This window comes from Meles meles, chromosome 10, assembly GCF_922984935.1.
Source record: "Meles meles chromosome 10, mMelMel3.1 paternal haplotype, whole genome shotgun sequence".
Taxonomy (NCBI): domain Eukaryota; kingdom Metazoa; phylum Chordata; class Mammalia; order Carnivora; family Mustelidae; genus Meles; species Meles meles.
In genome coordinates, this window is record NC_060075.1 from 89,305,140 (window position 1) to 89,321,194 (window position 16,055).

At 42.5% G+C, this 16,055-nt stretch overlaps 1 protein-coding gene across 10 annotated transcripts in view; it reads right to left on the reverse strand.

Annotated features, from left to right (window-relative positions):
* Positions 1 to 16,055, reverse strand: part of SRPK2 (SRSF protein kinase 2) — a 244,859-nt gene that overhangs the window by 164,278 nt on the left and 64,526 nt on the right. The gene's annotated exons all lie outside the window — the stretch shown is intronic.

A 16,055-nucleotide genomic window follows, 5' to 3' on the forward strand; every position in this document is an offset into this window, starting at 1 on the left:
TATTGTGCCTTTGCCACATTTTCCTTCACCACCAACTGTATTTAGCATTGTCCTGTTCAACATTCGCAAATTTCTCAAACCACACTCACCTGTAACACATGGCAACGTCCTCTGGCCTACCTCCTTGGTTGCCCACTTTGGCAAGAGATGAGGCAGACAGGCCCTCACGACAGTCACCAGAAAGGCTTTCAGAGGTGATCACATTCTGGCAAACTATTTCCCCAAACCTGTGAAGCTTTATCATGCTTTAAGAGAGTTAACAAAACTTTTGATAATCACCTGTATCAATTACTTTGATTTTTTTTTTAATTAAGGTGCAATTCACACATGGTAAAATTCACCCTCTAGCGCTCAGTTCTGTGTTCTGTGCAAAACACACACAGTTGTGTGCCAACCCCACCGACAAGAGAAAGAAGAGTTCCAGGCCTAAAACAGTTCCTCCACGCGCCCCTACAGCCACCCTCTCCCCACCCATGACCCCTAGCAACCACTGATCTGCTTTCTGTCCTACTGTCTTGCCTTTCCCTATACAAATGCAATTATACAGTCCTCAGGCTTTTAAGTCTGGCTTCTTTCACAAGCATAACACTTTTTTTCTTTTTTTCAAAGATTTACTTACTTACTTGAGAGAAAGAAGGGGAGGGCAGAGAATGCGAGCAGGGGCAGAGGTAGAGAGAAAAATCCTCAAGGAGACAGAGCCCGATGTGGGCTCAATCCCAAGACCTGAGATCATGATCTGAGCCAAAACCAAAAATCGGCCGCTTAACCAACTGAGCCACCCACGCGCCCCCAAGCGTTAACACCTTTTAGATTCACCCTTGGTTGCAGTGGTTATCAGCAGTCCATTTTTTTCTCCTGCTGAGCAGCATTCCACTGTACTGATGTATCACCATTCGTTTATCCATTCACCAGTTGAGAGAGATCTGAATGGTTACCGTTTTTTGGCAATTGTTTAAATTAAAAAAAAAAAAAGCTGCTATAAAATTAGTGCACAGGTTTTTTATATGAACATGTTTTTATTTCACTTGGTCATATGGTATGATGTGTGAAGGGTCCATTGGGTCCACATCCTCACCAGCACAAGGTATAGTCAGTTTCTTTCTATTCTAACTATTCTGAAAGGTGTATGGAGGTATCTCATGATTCAATTTACATTTCCCTAATGATTGATAAAATGGCCATCTTTTCATGTGCTTATTTGCCATCTATACATCTGCTTTACTGAAATGTCAGATCTTTTGCCCATTTTTTAATTGACATCTTTTCCTGAATTTGCAAAGTTCTCTATATATATATCCTAGAAAAAAGTCTTATACCAGATAGATGATTTGTAAATATCTTCTACTAGCTTGTGGCTTCTCTTTTTGTTATCTTAACAATGTCTTTCTTCCCTTTTTTTTTTTTTAAAGATTTATTTATTGAGGGGCGTCTGGGTGGCTCTGTTGTTGAGCATCTACCTTCAAATCAGTTCACGATCCCAGGGTTCTGGGAGCAAGCCCCACGGTCCTGGGATCGAGCCCCACATCTGGCTCCCTGCTTGGTGGGAAACCTATTTCTCCCTCTCCTACTCTCCCTGCTTGTGTTCCCTCTCTCACTGGGTCTCTGTCAAGTAAATAAATAAAATCTTAAAAAAAAAAAAAAGATTATTTATTAAGAGAGAGAGTGAGAGAGAGCACGAACAGGGGGAGAGGCAGAAGGAGAAAGAGAATCCAGACTCCCCACTAAGCACAGAGCCAACTTAGGGCCTGATCCCAGGACCCCAAGATCATGACCCAAGCAGAAACCAACAGTCGGATGCTTAACGGACTGAGCCACCCAGGCGCCCCAAGAATGTCTTTCAAAGAGGAAATGACTTTAAGTCCAATTTATCTTTGTTTTTTAATGGATTATGCTTTGGGTTTACTTAAGAAGTCTTTGCCTAACTCAAGTCACAAAGATTTTCTCCAAATGTTTTCTTCTAGTAATTTGTAGTTTTGCATTTAACCCTATAATCCATTTTGAGTTACTTTTTTATTTTTATTTTTATTTATTTTATTTTTATTATAATTTTTATTTTATTTTTTTATTTTATTTTTATTATTCAATTACTTTTTTTATTTTTACTGCTTGATCCAAATTTCTGGCCTTTCGAGGACGCGGAGAAAGGGGAACCCTCCTACACCGTTAGTGGAAATGCAAACTGGTGCAGCCACTCTGGAAAACTATATGGTGGGTTCCTAAGAAAGTTAAAAATAGAATTACCCTATGACCCAGAGATGGCAGTACTGTGTATTTACCCAAAGAATACAAGAACACAAATTTGAAGGGGTACATGTATGCCAATGTTTACAACAGCACTATCAACAACAGCCTAATTATGAAAAAGCCCAAATGTCCATCAACTGATGAACAGATAAAGACGATGTTGGGGGGGGGTGTGTATATACACACACACCTATACATATATAAACAAAACATTACTCAGTCATCGAAAAGAATGAAATCTTGACATTTGCAACAATGTAGATGGAGCTAGAGTGTATTATGTGCTAAGTCAAGAGACAGATACCATAACATTTGGAATTTAAGAAACAAAACAGATGAACATATGGACAGGGGAAAAAAGAGAGCGCAAAACAAACCATAAGAAACTCAATAATAGGGGCGCCTGGGTGGCTCAATTGGTTAAGAGTCCAAATCTTGATTTCAGCTCAGTCATGATCTCAGAGTCTTGAGATCAAGCCCTAGTTGGGATCTGTGCTGGGCATGGAGCCTGCTTAAGATTCTCTCTTTCCCTCTTCCTCTGTCCACACTCCCCCATCCCCCGCCTCACGCATATGTGCACGCTCGCTCACTTGCTCTCTCTCAAATAAACACATAATTTTTGGAAGAGCCTTTTTTTTTTTATTTTATTTATTTATTTGACAGACAGAGCTCACAAGTAGGCAGAGAGAGAGGAGGAAGCAGGCTCCCCGCGGAGCAGAGAGCCCGATGTGGGGCTCGATCCCAGGACTCTGGGATCACGACCCGAGCCAAAGGCAGAGGCTCAACTCACTGAGCCACCCAGGTGTCCCTAGAAGAGACTTTTAACAACAGAGAACAAACTGAGGATTGATAAAGGGTGGGAGATGGGCTAAATGGGTGAGGGGGGTTAAGGAGGTCACTTGTGATGTGCACAGGCTAACACAGGGAATTGCTGAATCACTATATTGTACACATGGAACCAATATAACACTCTGTTAACTAAACTGGAATTAAAATAAAATGAAAAAAAAAATAGTACCAGCCCTTATGAGAGGATTTATTTGAAAATGTTTTCCAAGCACCTATATTTGGCCTAGGGATGTAAAAGTAAATAAGAAGGCACAAACTAACACAGACAAAAACATAATCAACTCACTAAAATACAAGGTGAGCAGTGTTAAGAACAGACTACGTCCAAGTACAAAGCAGGAGAAGGCACCCAGCAGCTGGCAGACGGCTAGTTTCATGCCGAGCAACAGTTCAGGCAGAGAACAACATCCTAGGAAGAGGAAACACCATGAGCAATACACAGATTCAAAGAACAAGGCTGGTTTAGGAAATAGCTGGGGGCGGGGATTCTTCTAGACCACTCTGTATGCATGGCAGGCATTTCTGGCCAAGACATTTGAGGGGACTAAAAAGCTAAAAACCCCACTACACAAGTAAGCCATGAAATTCAATCACTACTACAGTATAATAGTATTTTTGAGTCTACAAAAGCAAACAAATTATCAAATAAAGAGGCTTTCAGGACAGCGTGGCTCAGAATAAGAGCAGGTCCAAGAGGGGCACCTGGGTGGCTCAGTGGGTTAAAGCCTCTGCCTTCGGCTCGGGTCATGATCCCAGGGTCCTGGGATCGAGCCCCACATCGGGCTCTCTGCTCCACAGGGAGCCTGCTTTCTCCTCTCTCTCTGCCTGCCTCTCTGCCTAGTTGTGATTTCTCTCTATCAAATAAATAAAATATTAAAAAAAAAAAAAAAAAAAGAGCAGGTCCAAGAGACTGCACCCAGGCCCAACTGACTGCACCCAGGCCCAGCAGGGGAGAGAGGAGGTGCACACAGGCCCCCAGCACAAGCTTGTCCCCCAGGAGGCCTTCACGTGTCCTCCTAGCACACGGCTCTCGTGGCGAGGACACGGCTCTCGTGGCCACCAAGAGAACCAGCAACAGCCCCCATTCAGCTAGCACTGCTCATCCACCGGTCCTGACACTGCTCAGTTCTGTCAGCCCAAGTTACTGATGGCACCAGCACCACTAATATGCCCTAATTTCCCAGTGGTGCCCTCCCCCACTGCCCACTGGAACTTAACAACCATCAGCCAATCCCCACAACCTCCGCCCGGGCTCTGAGAGGACTGCCTGCCCAAACCTGACCAGCAGCCCTGAAGACGTGACTTCTCCCACAGGCCCCGGGGACCAGAGGCCCTTGTTTCTCCAGTGTCCCTATTCTGCAGGGCCTGCATGGAGGTGGGGCCGCTGTTCTCACGTCCCCATCCTTATTGCTGAGTGGGTTCAGGTGGGAGAGGCTGATACTTCAGGTTCCCACAATGCTCTCAACTAAGGGCTTTGTCCCACCTCAACATTGTGAACAGCCTCTTTTCCATCCACATAATTTTTTAAATGAATTATTTTCCATATAGTTAGAATGAAGAATAGAACTTCTGATTGGAGAATTCCACATTTTAATAACCTTTCTGTAAAGGATGTTGGTGAACCAACTTGTCAGAAATTAATAAAGAAGAACATGAACCTTGTAAAGATAAAGTCAATTGCTATCTGGATAAAACTGTATCAATGCTCAGAACAGTAAAGACTTACATTTGTTATCTGCAGGACAAATAATACTTTCTTCCAACCTATCCCTAACTTTAAGGAAACTCACCACCCCACGTGGCCCACACTCCAAAACCCACTTGCACAGCTTCTACCCGAGGGGTGGGGGGAGATGCTACAACCCATTTGCTAGAGGCTCAGCAGGAGGAGTTCAAACAGACCTCGGGGGTCACCTCAACAAGTCTATCACCTCTCATGTCTGCAAAAGCTCATGTTCCCTCATCCCTCGCTATGGCCTTTATGGCAAGGGTCTCCCTTTCTCAACTCGTAAGTCAAACACAACATCCTTAAGAGAGCAAGCAGCAACAACGCTTACTAATACAGATTACCAAATCCACAGGTAATCCTCAGCCGTCATTACTCCCAACATCTGTAGCATCTCAAGGCGAGCACACCCTCCCACAACCAGCACTGGACTTGGGAGCCCGAAGACCTGGGCTCAGTCCTAGCCTGTATTCATTCTCTAAACTTTGGGAGAGATGCCAAAACTAAGCAGGCCTCAAGTTTCTGATCTTTAAAATTTGAGATTTGGTGCTATAATATTCTATGTTTTAACTAAATCATTATTAGTGCTTATTTTTATATTTTCTTCTCATTTTCAATAAAATTTTTAAAATCCAAAATTAGGGGTGCCTGGGTGGCTCAGTTGGTTGAGCATCAGACTTCTGGTTTTGGCTCAGGTCATGATCTCAGGGTCATGAGCTCGAACCTTGAGTTGGGCTTCATTCTCAGTGGAGAGCTCTCTCCCTCTCCTTCTGTACCTCCCCTGGCTCACACGCACTTTGTCACTCTCAAATAAATATATTTTTATTAAATTATTTTTATTAACATGTACTATATTATTTGCCCCAGGGGTACAGGTTTATGAATCATCAGGCTTACACATTTCACAGCACTCACCATAGTACATACCCTCCCCAATGTCCATAACCCAATCACCCTTTCCCTCCCCCCTCCCCCTAGCAACTCTCAGTTTGTTTTGTGAGATTAAGAGTCTCTTACAGGGGCACCTGGGTGGCTCAGTGGGTTAAAGCCTCTGCCTTCAGCTCAGGTCATAATCCCAGGGTCCTGGGATCGAGCCCAACATCGGGCTCTCTGCTCAGCAGGGAGCTTGCTTCCTCCTCTCTCTCTGCCTGCTTCTCTGCCTACTTCTGATCTCTGTCTGTCAAATAAATAAATAAAATCTTAAAAAAAAAAAAAAACAGAGTCTCTTACAGTTTGTATCCCTCCCGATCCCACCTTGTTTCATTTTTTTCCTCCCTACCCTGCCTCTCAAATTCCTCATATCAGAGAGATCATACGAAAATTGTCTTTCTCAAATAAATATTTTAAAAATGAAATAAAATAATAAAAAATTAGAGCCCAAAAGAGCACTAAACAGCCTAACATATCTATCTCTAGGTTAATGGAAATCAATACATTTTTATTACCTTAAAATTGAGCTTCTTTTTTTTTTTTTAAGATTTTATTTATTTATTTGACAGAAAGAGAGAGATCACAAGAAGGCAGAGGCAGGCAGAGAGAGGGGGAAGCAGGCTCCCCGCCGAGCAGAGAGCCCAAGGCAGCCTTGATCCCAGGACCCTGAGATCACAACCCAAGCCGAAGGCATTGAGCCACCCAGGTGCCCCTTAAGATTTTATTTTTAAGGGACGCCTGGGTGGCTCAGTGGGTTAAACCTCTGCCTTCAGCTCAGGTCATGATCTCAGGGTCCTGGGATCGAGCCCCGCCTTGGGCTCTCTGCTCGGTGGGGAGCCTGCTTCTCTGTCTCTCTCTGACTGCCTCTCTTCTCTCTGTGTCAAATAAATAAATAAAATCTTTAAAAAAATAATAAAAATTTTTTTTAAATAAGATTTTATTTTTAAGTAATCTTTACACCGAAAGTTGGGCTCAAACTCACAACCCCGAGATCAAGATCCGCATGCTCTACCAACTGAACCAACCAGGCCTCCCAAAAAGGAACTTTTTAAATTTTTAAAGAGGAACTTTAAAAAATAAGAAATAGGGGCGCCTAGGTGTGTCAGTCATTAAGCATCTGCCTTCGGCTCAGGTCATGATCCCAGGGTGCTGGGATTGAGCACCATGTCAGGTTCCCGGTCTGTGTCTCCCTCTCCCATTCCCCCTGCTTGTGTTCCCCCTCTTACTGTGCCTCTCTGTGTGTCAAATAAATAAAATCTTCGGAAAAAAAAAATAAATAAATATTAGCCTTTTCTTCTACCATAGGCAGAGGAGAGCTATAATGGTACCTCTACCCACCATAAGCATAACCCATTCTAACACAATGCCTTACAGGAAAGCAGGTCACCCAAATGGCTCAGCTTAATATAATCATAAAATTTAGAATGACAGGATGGGTGGACCACATGTAATCCTTCATAAAAATATTTCTTCCCACTGAGCTTCTGAGAGTTTGTGTGTGGCAGAATTTGCTGGTGAGGACAGTTTCTCAACCCTTGCCCATTGACAGGCAATAACGGACAACAGGAAACTCTTGGTGAAGACAGCCACCTTTCCCACAAGACCTAACAATTCCTGTAGCTCTTCTCAGAGTACAGTTTATGTTTGCTCTAGAGTTGTAAGAGGAATACCTACACATAACAAAGGGAGGTGTGGAGAATATGAAAGTCAGTTGGGAAAATGCCCTAGATGTGTGAAGAGCTGGAGGTGACCACATTTGAGCTCAGTATCTACATGGCCCCGATGGTCGCTACAGGAAGAACAAGGAAGCAAATTATACCATCTCCTGAGTCAAAATGAGCAGGTAATGGGGTTGCAGTGAATGACCAGCTCTGGTGCAGAGTCTCATCCAATCTCCTCACCTGTGATAATAGTATTCTGACTTCTATCTAAAAACCCACTCCTCCGGGCACCTGGGTGGCTCAGTGGGTTAAGTCGCTGCCTTCAGCTCAGGTCATGATCTCAGGGTCCTGGGATCGAGTCCCACATCGGGCTCTCTGCTCAGCAGGGAGCCTGCTTCCTTCTCTCTCTCTCTCTCTCTCTCTCTGCCTGCCTCTGTCTACTTGTGATCTTTGTCTGTCAAATAAATAAAAATTAAAAAAAAAAAAAGACTGATTGATTGATTTTTAGAGAAGAGAGAGTTGGAGAGTGAGCAGCAGGGGGGTCAGAGGGAGAGGGAGAGAACCCTCAAGGAGACTTCCAGCTGAGTGCAGAACCCAACTCGGGGCTCAATGTCAGGATTCTGAGATCATGACCTGAGCCAAAATCAAGACTCTGACGCTCAAGTGATTGAGCCACCCAGGCACCCCTTATGTAGCAAACTTTTAAGGGTGGCTTTTATAAAAACTTTGAAAAAGACAAACTAATGTTTCAATGCAACACTAAAATACACATGATTTTCTGGCATAATTTATGGAAACAAAGAGACAGGCACAGGAGGAATGTATTGCAATTTTTTCATATGCAACAAATGTGTTCAAGGCCAAAGCATAATGGGTTAAGGTAAATGCAGGTGTAGACTCCATGCTGATATATAATGAAAAATGACCCTACTGAGAAAAAAAGTAAATATTCAATTTTGGGGGTCATTATATCCACAAGTGAACTATTTGGAAATAAAGGGGGAAAGCTCTTAATTTTTACATTACTAATTAAAAAAAAAACAAACCTGAAATAAATAAATAAATAGAACTTGATTCCAGGATGACAGCATTAAGTACTGAAAAAGCCTCAAAATTAGAGTCAGAAAATTGGGATTTAAATTTTTCCTCTTTAGTTAAATTACATTAAGTCTCATCTTCCATAAGTCTTTTTCCTCATCTATAAAATGCTATCAGTGTAATAATTTAATTCATCCAATTGAATGATTACACAGAAAAATCAGAACACAAGAAAATCTGTTGGTTGAGGGAGAGGGGTGAAGCTGGGTGGTTAATAAATATACCAGAAGTAGAGTGAATAATGTTCCAATTATTTTCACTAAGTGACAAAAAGCAGTTAGAATCTGTTCTTTGTTTTGGATCTTTCATGGACAGCTAAAGAAAATAATATTTTTGAGAAAATTGTAAGAATACTAATGATAAAAGGTTTTGTAGTCACCTGAAGACAGAAAATTTGCAATGAAAAACTTTGTTGCAGTCCAAAAATCTCCATATCAAAATCACAAGCGAGAGGACAATCCTAACTTGTTTATTTGATCTCAATGGCTCTGCTACTTAGGAACATCCCACAAAGACCAAAAGTCAAATGGACCCATTGTTCAAGTCTGCTGAAGTAACAAAGAGTTAACTGTGGCTCAGAAACTGGTTTCATCATCCTGAAAAACGTTCCGGCTCATAGTCTGAGTCAAAAACAATAAACCAAAAACTCTAACAACCCAGTACTGCCTATCCGGGTTACTCACCAGACTTGGCACTCGGCGATTTTTGGCCGATGCCAAATATTGATTCTAACATCAAAGGATAAAAGACTTATGACCAGTGAACATAGTCAAATCCTGAAGGTGTAACAAGACCTTGAGGTACAATGGCACCGTTGTTGGAGTAAGTACACAGCATTTGGAAGCCAGATTCATTTCAACTTGAGACTGATAAGTGTATCTGTACGTCTTACTCAGGTCATGAAAGCTGCAGAGAAGTATCACTTTAATCTCTCGGAACAAGGCAGACAATGCGCACATGCATACTACAGTCACTAGAAATGTCCTGCCCAAAGGCTGGACACCAAGTCTTGCCTTAACCCTCCGTTTCCTATCAGGTAATATACTACACTTTAATTAGATGGGGGAGAGGGGGACCTGAGAAAAAAAACCAAAATATTTGATCTTTTCATTTAGTATTAAGGATTGAGACTGCAAGACTCTAGAGACTAATGATTCTAGCGAGCAATCCACAACACCTCAGGACTGTCCCGGCCCCAGGCTATTACTAACTGCTACACAACACCTACACACCCTTCAGACTAGGGCCATCTCCTTGCAGAAGAAAAACTAAAAGCCTCCCTAGACTAAAGATAAATCAAAAAGTATATGGCTTGGGGCGCCTGGGTGGCTCAGTGGGTTAAAGCCTCTGCCTTCAGCTCAGGTCATGATCCCAAAGTCCGGGGATCAAGCCCCGCATCATTTTTTTTTTTTTATTTTTATTTATTTATTTGACAGCGAGAGACAGGAGATCACAAGTAGGCAGAGAGGCAGGCAGAGAGAGAGAGAGGGAAGCAGGCTCCCCGCGGAGCAGAGAGCCCGATGTGGGGCTCGATCCCAGGACCCTGAGATCATGACCAGAGCCGAAGGCAGAGGCCTTAACCCACTGAGCCACCCAGGAGCCCCCAAGTACCTATTTTAATGGGTTCCTATGCCCTCTCTATCCCAAAGCCCCGACAGAGAATACAGGATGTTTACTTAACAAAAATCCTGCCTTATCACAGCAGTATACAAAAAACCATGAAAAGGAACTAATAGTTTATTCTAAAGAATTAACTTTAAAAAACAAAAAGCTTCCTCCAGATAAACTAGCTTTCTTCCTCATTTCTGTATGACTTAGGGGAGAATCAGAGGGAAATTATCCAAAAGGCAGAAGATGAAGAACAATGCAGAGGAGAAGAAAACTCTGTCACCCTCCTGAGTTCAGTCACCAGGCCCACAAGTCAAATTGATGAACCGCAAATTAACAGGAGGAAAGAAGCTTGTTTGTTTACACCCATCAAATGCATACAAATAGGAAAACTCAGTGATGAGCAATTCAAAGGGCTGGATGGAATGAGGGTTTCATACTGCAAGGGGAAAAAAGGCTAAGAAAGGAAAAGAGGTCAGGGTAGTTGCAAGAAGGGGAGGAGGATAAGTACAGTAAAAAAGTGCTGTTTAGGGGCACCTGGGTGGCTCAGGTCATGATCTCAGGGTTGTCAGATCAAGCCCTGCATCGGGCTCTCTGCGCAGCAGGGAGCCTGCTTTCCCATCTCTGTCTCCCTCTGCCTACTTGTGATCTCTCTCTGTCAAATGAATAAATAAAATCTTTAAAAAAAAAAAAAAAGCACTGTTTATAAGGTTTGTTACACTGAGAAGATTCTCCTCACTCCCCGTATGAGAAAGGGAAACACTTCTACAAATGGAAATTTATGTCCTGCTTTTACACAGAAAATAAGAGGGCAGAGAGCTAACAGCCTTCAGTTCACAACAATCTTCTTGCCAGAGTGAGGTGTTTTGAGGTGGCAAACTTTGTTCTCCCTTCAGCATGCTCAGGGAATACCACCAAAAAAATTGTAAGAATGTTTTTTTCTTTAAGATTAATATTTTAAGTACTTTTTCAACTATGGGTGGCAATGGAAATTCTTTTTTAGCTTGCTATTGAGAGTACTGTCACTTTACATTTTGGAGGAAGAAAAAGACGCCCGGTGCTTCAGGACTTAACCAGGCCCTGGAGGGCCATTGATCTCTGTACTCCCACCTTGTGCCTTTCAATATATTTACCAAAAATACCATAAGCAGTTTCAGAACATTAATGAAAGTCATAAGAATTATGAGTTGTTACTGCAAAGGACATATCATTAGAACCAAACCATTTAAATAGAAATATTTAAACTTAAGAGACCACACCATAGTCAACTTCTGCTCGACTCTTAATAACCAGGCAAACAACATTCTTTTAAAATCACAGAAAGAGGAGAGGAATTTTCTACTACCATTGAAGTAGCAGGATGTTACTCTGCCTGAACAAAGGAAAAAAGTCATGTAGAAAGACGTGCTGGCTAACTGCCGCCCTCTCGCTGGCAAGAGGCCACCTTCAGCTGGAAAAGCATTTAACCAAAACATTCATTTACAAATGCCTTTACTGGCAATCCATTTTAATGTTGTATACATCTCCAACTCAAGGAGAGAGTAACTTTCAAGAAGAAAATGAAAAATAAATGTTATAAATTTCTCAGAATTAGAAAACACTACCACAGGAGCATTTATGTAACAGAAAATAATCCCATGAAAGGGAAGGAAAGGGCTCTAATACCGAGAAAAGCAATGTTGGAACATGAACTTACAATCTGCTTATGGAAATAAAAACTCACATTTAGGGTCAGGCATCAAACATTCATGCCAAAAGGTGGTTTTAGTAGAAGGGTCGTACTTTATGCCAAACCATGATTTCCCCAGTAGGGATGGGGGAGGACAGTGTCATTAAAGTAATTAATTTTTAGTGCTATTTCAGGAGAGTCTTACTACTAAAAAATTTAGAAGTACAAGTGCCATTCCATCTGCCATGGTGGATACAAAGAGGCTTTTCTTCACGTAAGAAAGGCCTGTTGTTAAAACAAGAAATCCGTGATCTTTTAAAAAGGATAAACAAATGATAAACCAAAACAAGGCGTATAGAATCAAATAATTTCCAACTTGTACTTATAAGTGGTTCACTCCAGAACTTAGCCTGTTAAAGCTGGTGACCTAGAACTCTACTGAATATCAACTCAGACAGGGAGGCAAGAGAAGCGCCTGCCCCCCGAACCACCCCCTGGCCACACCATCCATTTGGCTACGGACATATACTGAATTTTCACTCTCTCCTGATACTTCCAAATCTTATCTCAATCTTACCTTTTTTTTTTTTTAAAGATTTTATTTATTTATGTATTTATTTATTTTTTAAGATTTATTTATTTGACAGAGAGAGATCACGAGTAAGCAGAGAGGCAGGCAGAGAGAGAGGAGGAGGCAGGCTTCCCGCTGAGCAGAGAGCCCAATGTGGGGCTCGATCCCAGGACCCTGAGATCATGACCTGAGCTGAAGGCAGAGGCTTAACCCACTGAGCCACCCAGGTGCCCCTTATTTATTTTTTTGACAGAGAGAGAGAGATCACAAGTAGGCAGAGAGGCAGGCAGAGGGAGAAGGGGAAGCAGGCTCCCTGCTGAGCAGAGAGACGGATGCTATGTGATGTGGGGCTCCATCCCAGGACCTTGAGACCATGACCTGAGCCGAAGGCAGAGGCTTGACCCATTGAACCACCCAGGCGCCCATTATCACAATCTTACTTTTTTTTTAAATTTTATTTATTTATTTCTTTGATAGAGATCACGAGTAGGCAGAGAGGCAGGCAGAGAGGGAGGGGAAAGCAGGCTCCTTGCTGAGCAGAGAGCCAGATGCGCAGCTCGATCCCAGGACCCTGAGATCATGACCTGAGCCGAAGGCAGAGCCTGACCCACTGAATCACCCAGGTGCCCATTATCTCAATCTTACTTTTACATGGAAAAAAACTCATATGAGAAAAAGTACCAAAGGTATACCTCTACAAATGCACTGTGCCTTGAGGAAATCTTCAATAAATGTAAGCATGACAGAATCCAGAATCCAGAGGAATTTAGAGTCCAAATGACTTCTGAATTTCCTACATTGGACTATAAATATACATTTCATAATCAGGATATATATTTTTTATAATCAAGTAGTAATTTAACAATTAGGTGGGATATACCATGGCAATTAAGGGTATGGGCTCTGGCTGACTGCCCAGACATGCATGACCACTCCTAAAATTCAAACTACTTACTATCCCTAACCATCATCTAGAAAAAGAGAACTTAGGAGTACCTGGGTGGCCCAGTTGGTTAAGCAGCTGACTTCTGATTTCAGCTCAGGTCATGATCTCAGGGTCAAGAGACTGACCTCAGGGCTCAGTGGGTGGTCTGCATGAGATTCTCTCTCCCTCTCCTTCTGCCCCCCCAAACACACACACCAGCACTCTTTCTAAAAACAAATAAAACTTACACACACACACACACACACACAGAAAAACAGAACGTATTAAGAATATCTGTCTCAGGGGCGCCTGGGTGGCTCAGTGGGTTAAAGCCTCTGCCTTTGGCTCAGGTCATGATCTCAGGGTCCTGGGATCGAGCCCCACATCGGGCTCTCTGCCCTGCAGGGAGCCTGCTTCCTCCTCTCTCTGCCTGCCTCTCTGCCTAGTTGTGATTTCTGTCTGTTAAATAAATAAAATATTTAAAAAAAAAAAAAAGAATATCTGTCTCATGAGACCGTAATGAGGATGACACAAGATAATATATACAAAAGTGGTTGGCAGGGGCCCCTGGGTGGCTCCGTCTGCCTTCGGCTCAGGTCATGTTCCTGGGGTTTGGAGATCAAGCCCCGCGTCGGGCTCTCTGCTCATGGGTTCCCTGCTCATGAGGAAACCTGCTTCTCCCTGTCCTCCCTGCTGTGCTCTCTCATCACCTGTCTCTCTCAAATACATTTTTTAAAGGGGGGGGGGGGCAAAGTGGGTGGCCTCTATTAGACATTAGAGCTTCACTACTAGAGTTGTAGGCTCATCACCTGAATATATCCCGAAGTTAGAAGCTTGGGGTGAGAGGTTTATTGCTCCATCTGGAGGTGATACTAGTATGATTCTGTTTCACAGAAAATTAATTTGGGGCCGGAGGGGCAGGTGGCTCAGTCATTAAGCCTCTGCCTTTGGCTCATGATCCCAGGGTCCTGGGATCGAACCCTGCATTGGGCCTGCTGCTTAGCAGGAAACCTTCTCCTCCCTCTCCCACTCCCCCTGCTTGAGTTTCCTCTCTACTGTCTCTCTCTCTCTGTCAAATAAATTTTAAAATCTTTAAAAAAAAATTCTGCACCAAATTAAAAAAGAACAAAACAAACAAACAAAAAAAAAAACCACTGGAAACAAACCCTATCCTCCTTTCATCACAGCCAGCCTTGAACAGACTGAGATGGCACCCAAGCATTTCTTTCACTCCCCTTCTCCCAATTCAGCACCCAAGCATCCCAGGATTATGTTCTCGGAGGGCTTTTAAAAACCCATCTTGCTGCATGCTGTTTACAAAGTGTAAAAATGTTCATACAGCTTACGTGAAAAGTACTGTGCACTAGAACTCCAGTAATCAACAGAGCAGGAAGTGACCTTAAGGAATGGTGGACATGCACTGACTCTCTTACTACAGACTTTCATCTTCATTCTGATCACCACTTAAAAAGCTATAATGTTCAATTCTTATTGTTGATTTGGAGCCAAAGAGTATTGTTTTTGAAACTTCCGACTACAACGTTACACATAATGTAACAAATTTCAGTCAAAAGAATTCTTGTTTGTGTATCTCTCCATTGGTAAAAACAGTAAACACAGTGGTAGAAGCAAGTGTGCTAAGTACTTATTATTAATACACCAGACACCACTGTAAACACGTTACATATATTAATCTATTTACTCTTTGCAACAATGCTCTGAGTAAATAGAGTGTACAGCTGAGGAAACTGAGGCCCAGTAGGGAGAGGTGGTGAATCTCGAGACCCAGACACCATCTCCCGCTTCTAGCCACCAGGCTGGTGTGTCTGGCGGCTGGGAGAACTGCTTCTGTTGGCGGGACCAGGTCCCTAGTGCCCAGAGCACCTGACAGTGCTAGGCCCAACATGTGGGAGTACGGAAAGGAGGAACCCGGAGTTTCTGCTTACTCAACTAAAAAATTCTTTTCCCACAGAGAGACCTGAGACTCCTACCCTCTCTTTTCTCGATTAGCATTAATAGCCTCAGTAAGAGGATACGGTCAGCAGTAGTATTCCCAGGATTCATTCATTCTTATCTGAAAAGGAGTTTCGTAATTAACCTAAGCAATTAGATGACATAACTTCACCAAAAATAATCAGAAATTTCTCCCTCCCTAATCATTCATTTTCATTGGAGCCCTCCCCTATCTGCCCCTGGTATCTCACCTCTGTCTAATACTTGGCCCACAATGCTGCAGAGTCAAGCTTCAAAAACAGAAAACCCGATCCCCTTACTGCCCCACTTAAAGCCCTTTAGGACTGCCCCATTTCCTATGTCTACAGTTCTTTGTTTGGACTTAGGATCAGCCCCCTGTGAATTTACGCACCATGCCCCCCCCCCAAAAAAAGTGTGCACGAGTTTTGCATACAGTCACACCAAGAACACAATTTACTTAATGCCTTAAAATTCCAAACATAAGTTAAAAAACTCCATCTTTAATCTCATAAAGGAATTAAAGATTTCTCTAAGTAAATCCATAAATATTTGCTAGGTAAGAGATGTTCATATTTTAGGAAGCTAAGAGATTCTAGGTTCATATTTAAGTTCACATTTTAGGTAGGTAAGAGATGTTCACATTTTAACCAAAACCCATTCATCAACGTACAGATTACATGTCAAAAACTTTAAAAGGGAATTTAGGAACTTCAGAATGATAAACTTTCCCCTAACTAAACATGTCATTTTATTTGAACTTGTGTCATTAGGTCAGTCATTCTGCTCATGTCCTTGGAAAT